At 43.5% G+C, this 6848-nt stretch overlaps 1 pseudogene; it reads right to left on the reverse strand.

Moving 5' to 3' along the window:
• Positions 1-517: 517 nt before the first annotated feature.
• Positions 518-6848, reverse strand: part of LOC135530252 (carbohydrate sulfotransferase 15-like) — a 61725-nt pseudogene continuing 55394 nt past the window's right edge.

The following is a 6848-nucleotide window of genomic DNA, read 5'->3' on the forward strand; positions in this document are numbered from 1 at the left end:
CAGGTACAGCCTCAGTGTTCACAGTAAAACTGTAACTTAAAGTGGGTATAGCCTCAGTGTTCACAGTAAAACTGTAAATTAAAGTGGGTATAGCCTCAGTGTTCACAGTAAAACTGTAACTTAAAGTGGGTACAGCCTCAGTGCTCACAGTAAAACTGTAACTTAAAGTGGGTACAACCTCAGTGTTCACAGTAAAACTGTAACTTAGTGGGTACAGCCTCAGTGTTCACAGTAAAACTGTAACTTAAAGAGGGGACAGCCTCAGTGTTCACAGTAAAACTGTAACTTAAAGTGGGTATAGCCTCAGTGTTCACAGTAAAACTGTAACTTAGTGGGTGCAGCCTCAGTGTTCACAGTAAAACTGTAACTTAAAGTGGGTACAGCCTCAGTGTTCACAGTAAAACTGTAACTTAGTGGGTGCAGCCTCAGTGTTCACAGTAAAACTGTACCTTAAAGCAGGTACAGCCTCAGTGTTCACAGTAAAACTGTAACTTAGTGGGTGCAGCCTCAGTGTTCACAGTAAAACTGTAACTTAGTGGGTACAGCCTCAGTGTTCACAGTAAAACTGTAACTTAAAGTGGGTACAGCCTCAGTGTTCACAGTAAAACTGTAACTTAGTGGGTACAGCCTCAGTGTTCACAGTAAAACTGTAACTTAAAGTGGGTACAGCCTCAGTGTTCACAGTAAAACTGTAACTTAAAGCAGGTACAGCCTCAGTGTTCACAGTAAAACTGTAACTTAAAGTGGGTACAGCCTCATTGTTCACAGTAAAACTGTAACTTAAAGAGGGGACAGCCTCAGTGTTCACAGTGAATGCACGCTGGAAGTTGCACAGCATTTTCACAAAGTTCAAGTTTGCGCTCAGCAAAACAAGTCTTTATATGAGTTCTGAATGGTTTCCCCATTAAAATTAGTCTTTATATGAGTTCTGAATGGTTTCCCCATTAAAACAAGTCTTTATATGAGTTCTGAATGGTTTCCCCATTAAAACAAGTCTTCATATGAGTTCTGAATGGTTTCCCCATTAAAACAAGTCTTTATATGAGTTCTGAATGGCTTCCCCATTAAAACAAGTCTTTATATGAGTTCTGAATGGTTTCCCCATTAAAACAAGTCTATATGAGTTCTGAATGGTTGTCCCATTAAAACAAGTCTTTATATGAGTTCTGAATGGTTTCCCCATTAAAACAAGTCTTCATATGAGTTCTGAATTGTTTCCCCATTAAAACAAGTCTTTATATGAGTTCTGAATGGTTGTCCCATTAAAACAAGTCTTCATATGAGTTCTGAATGGCTTCCCCATTAAAACAAGTCTTTATATGAGTTCTGAATGGCTTCCCCATTAAAACAAGTCTTTATATGAGTTCTGAATGGTTGTCCCATTAAAACAAGTCTTTATATGAGTTCTGAAGGGTTGTCCCATCTGAAGGAGTCGCTGCGGAGCACCTTGGCCAGTTTCTTGTTGAACGGAGGTAGAAGTCCCTCAGTATCTCCTTGGTTACGGGAAGCATGGGTCCTAGGTTCTTATCTGCTGGCCGCCGTGTGTTGGAGGCAGGACTTTTAGTGATCTCTGCTTCCTTCTGCTCTGTCAACAGACCTTTAGTACACACATAGACATACTGTAAGCCACATACCAATCAGTCAGTCAGTCAGTCAGTCAGTCAGTCAGTCAATCAGTCAATCAGTCAATCAGTCAATCAGTCAATCAGTCATTCAGTCAGTCAATCAACCATTCTGCCAGTCAATCAATTGGTCAGTTAGTCAGTCAATCAGTCAGTCAGTCAATCAACCATTCTGCCAGTCAATCAACCATTCTGCCAGTCAATCAATCAATCGGTCAATCAACCAATCAGTCAATCAGTCAGTCAGTCAATCAACCAATCAGTCAATCAGTCAGTCAATCAACCAATCAGTCAGTCAGTTAATCAATCATTCTGCCAGTCAACCAATCAGTCAGTCATCCCATCAGTCAGTCAGTCAGTTAATTAACCAATTTGCCAGTCAACCAATCAGTCAGTCAATCAACCAATCAGTCAATATATCTATCAATCAGTCAGTCAGTTAGTCAATCAATCATTCTGCCAGTCAACCAATCAGTCAGTCAATCAATCATTCTGCCAGTCAACCAATCAGTCAGTCAATAAACCAGTCAGTCAATCAACCATTCTGCCAGTCAATCAATTGGTCAGTCAACCAATCAGTCAGTCAGTCAGTCAGTCAATCAGTCAATCAGTCAGTCAATCAGTCAGTCAGTCAATCAACCATTCTGCCAGTCAATCAATCAGTCAGTCAACCAATCAGTCAGTCAGTCAGTTAATCAACCAATCTGCAAGTCAACCAATCAGTCAGACAATCAATAAGTCAGTCAATCAACCATTCTGCCAGTCAATCAATCTGCAAGTCAACCAATCAGTCAGTCAATCAATAAGTCAGTCAATCAATCAACCAATCTGCCAGTCAACCAATCATTCAGTCAGTCAGTCAACCATTCTGCCAGTCAGTCAGTCAGTCAGTTAATCAATCAACCAATCTGCCAGTCAACCAATCATTCAGTCAGTCAGTCAGTTAATCAACCAATCAGTCAGTCAACCAATCTGCAAGTCAACCAACCAGTCAGTCAGTCAGTCAGTTAATCAACCAATCAGTCAGTCAGTCAGTTAATCAACCAATCCGTCAGTCAGTTAATCAACCAATCTGCCAGTCAACCAATCAGTCAGTCAGTCAGTTAATCAACCAATCTGCAAGTCAACCAATCAGTTAGTCAGTCATTCAATCAATACATTAATCAACCAATCAGTCACTCAGTCAGTCAGTCAATCAACCAATCTGCAAGTCAACCAATCAGTCAGTCAGTCAATCAGTCAGTCAACCAATCAGTCAGTCAGTCAATCAACCAATCTGCAAGTCAACCAATCAGTTAGTCAGTCATTCAATCAATACATTAATCAACCAATCAGTCACTCAGTCAGTCAGTCAATCAACCAATCTGCAAGTCAACCAATCAGTCAGTCAACCAATCTGCCAGTCAACCAATCAGTCAGTCAGTCAGTCAATCAACCAATCTGCCAGTCAATCAGTCACTCAGTCAGTCAGTCAATCAACCAATCTGCCAGTCAATCAACCAATCTGCCAGTCAATCAATCAGTCACTCAGTCAGTCAGTCAATCAACCAATCTGCCAGTCAACCAATCAGTCAGTCAGTCAGTCAATCAACCAATCTGCCAGTCAACCAATCAGTCAGTCAGTCAGTCAATCAACCAATCTGCAAGTCAACCAATCAGTCAGTCAGTCAATCGATCAATACATTAATCAACCAATCAGTAAGTCAATCAATTCATCAATCAGTCAAACAATCAATCAATCAAAGAGCGCTTTACAGTAACTTTTACAGTAACTATTACAGTAACCTCTGTTATACCCTGTTACCTGGGTGATGGTGAGACGAGTTGGATTGTTGGTGAGTTACAGGGCTGTGGGGTTGTGCTGCCCCTTCAGGTTATAGTAAGAATAGCATGGGGGAAGTGTCTATAACATGATGTGGATCTTCGGTGGTTGCATAAGTCAACTTTAAAGAGCTTCGCTATGTAATTAAAACTCTGTGTCTAGCAGCCTTCAATAGAGACTGACTGACTTGAAATAAAGACATGTTAAGGAAGAGAGTTGAGTACTACGTACCCAAGTTGAGGAAGTCAAAGACTTGGTGCATTGTGTACTTCCTGTTGGAGGCGTGGTCTTCAAGCCGAAGGACCAGAATCTGTTCTCTACTGTAGACTGTCAACCAGTCTAGTATGTAGACTATGTACAGGCCCACCTGCAACCTGACCTAGGAACAGAAGATAAACAGTTCAGTATAGAATATGGAGATGGCCTCCTCACGGAGACACAATAAAAAAAAAGGCAACACATGCATGGATAAAAGTCTCAGGAAACTAACGAGAGAGAAAGAGAGAGGAGGAAGAGAGAGAGACAGGTAGAGAGAGAGAGAGAGAGAGAGAGAAAGAGAGAGAGAGGAGGGAAGAGAGAGAGACAGGTAGAGAGAGAGAGAGAGAGAGAGAGAGAGAGAGAGAGAGAGAGAGAGAGAGAGAGAGAGAGAGAGAGAGCGAGAGAGAGAGGAAGGAAGAGAGAGAGACAGGTAGAGAGAGAGAGAGAGAGAGAGAGAGAGAGAGACAGAGAGAGAGAGAGAGGAGGGAAGAGAGAGAGACAGGTAGAGAGAGAGAGAGAGGAGGGAAGAGAGAGACAGGTAGAGAGAGAGAGAGAGAGAGAGAGAGAGAGAGAGAGAGGAGGGAAGAGAGAGACAGGTAGAGAGAGAGAGAGAGAGAGAGAGAGAGAGACAGAGAGAGAGAGAGAGGAGGGAAGAGAGAGAGAGAGAGAGAGGAGGTAAGAGAGAGAGACAGGTAGAGAGAGAGAGAGAGAGAGAGAGAGAGAGAGAGAGAGAGAGAGAGAGAGAGAGAGAGAGAGGAGGGAAGCGAGAGAGACAGGTAGAGAGAGAGAGAGAGAGAGAGAGAGAGAGAGAGAGAGAGAGCGCAACACAATTAGACCCAACCAAATCATGGGAAAACAAAAACACATTGAACTGTGTGGTGTATTTACAAACAAACAGAGCAAACTAGAATGCAATTTGGCCCTAAACAGAGAGCACACATGGGGAGAATACCAGACCACAGAATACCAGGCCACAGAATACCTCACCACAGAATACCAGGCCACAGAATACCAGACCACAGAATACCTCACCACAGAATACCAGACCACAGAATACCAGACCACAGAATACCAGACCACAGAATACCAGACCACAGAATACCTGACCACAGAATACCTCACCACAGAATACCAGACCACAGAATACCAGACCACAGAATACCAGACCACAGAATACCAGGCCACATAATACCAGACCACAGAATACCTCACCACAGAATACCAGACCACAGAATACCAGACCACAGAATACCAGACCACAGAATACCAGACCACAGAATACCAGACCACAGAATACCAGACCACAGAATACCAGACCACAGAATACCAGACCACAGAATACCTCACCACAGAATACCAGACCACAGAATACCAGACCACAGAATACCAGACCACAGAATACCAGACCACATAATACCAGACCACAGAATACCAGACCACAGAATACCAGACCACAGAATACCAGACCACAGAATACCAGACCACAGAATACCAGACCACAGAATACCAGACCACATAATACCAGACCACATAATACCAGACCACAGAATACCAGACCACAGAATACCAGACCACAGAATACCTCACCACAGAATACCAGACCACAGAATACCAGACCACAGAATACCAGACCACAGAATACCAGACCACAGAATACCAGACCACAGAATACCTCACCACAGAATACCAGACCACAGAATACCAGACCACAGAATACCTGACCACAGAATACCAGACCACAGAATACCTCACCACAGAATACCTCACCACAGAATACCAGACCACAGAATACCTCACCACAGAATACCAGACCACAGAATACCAGACCACAGAATACCAGACCACAGAATACCAGACCACATAATACCAGACCACAGAATACCAGACCACAGAATACCAGACCACAGAATACCTGACCACAGAATACCAGACCACAGAATACCAGGCCACATAATACCAGACCACAGAATACCAGACCACAGAATACCAGACCACAGAATACCTGACCACAGAATACCAGACCACAGAATACCAGACCACAGAATACCAGACCACATAATACCAGACCACAGAATACCAGACCACAGAATACCAGACCACAGAATACCTCACCACAGAATACCAGACCACAGAATACCAGACCACATAATACCAGACCACAGAATACCAGACCACAGAATACCAGACCACAGAATACCTCACCACAGAATACCAGACCACAGAATACCAGACCACAGAATACCAGACCACAGAATACCAGACCACAGAATACCAGACCACAGAATACCAGACCACAGAATACCAGACCACAGAATACCAGACCACAGCATACCAGACCACAGAATACCAGACCACAGAATACCAGACCACAGAATACCAGACCACAGAATACCAGACCACAGAATACCAGACCACAGAATACCAGACCACAGAATACCAGACCACAGAATACCTCACCACAGAATACCAGACCACAGAATACCAGACCACATAATACCAGACCACAGAATACCAGACCACATAATACCAGACCACAGAATACCAGACCACAGAATACCAGACCACAGAATACCTCACCACAGAATACCAGACCACAGAATACCAGACCACATAATACCAGACCACATAATACCAGACCACAGAATACCAGACCACAGAATACCAGACCACAGAATACCTCACCACAGAATACCAGACCACAGAATACCAGACCACAGAATACCAGACCACAGAATACCAGACCACAGAATACCAGACCACAGAATACCAGACCACAGAATACCAGACCACATAATACCTCACCACAGAATACCAGACCACAGAATACCTCACCACAGAATACCTCACCACAGAATACACCACAGAATACCAGACCACAGAATACCAGACCACAGAATACCAGACCACAGAATACCAGACCACAGAATACCAGACCACAGAATACCAGACAACAGAATACCAGACCACAGAATACCAGACCACAGCATACCACACCACAGAATACCAGACAACAGAATACCAGACCACAGAATACCTCACCACAGAATACCAGACCACAGAATACCAGACCACAGAATACCAGACCACAGAATACCAGACCACAGAATACCAGACCACAGAATACCAGACCACAGAATACCAGACCA

This window comes from Oncorhynchus masou, unplaced genomic scaffold (assembly GCF_036934945.1).
Source record: "Oncorhynchus masou masou isolate Uvic2021 unplaced genomic scaffold, UVic_Omas_1.1 unplaced_scaffold_1302, whole genome shotgun sequence".
NCBI classification, from domain to species: domain Eukaryota; kingdom Metazoa; phylum Chordata; class Actinopteri; order Salmoniformes; family Salmonidae; genus Oncorhynchus; species Oncorhynchus masou.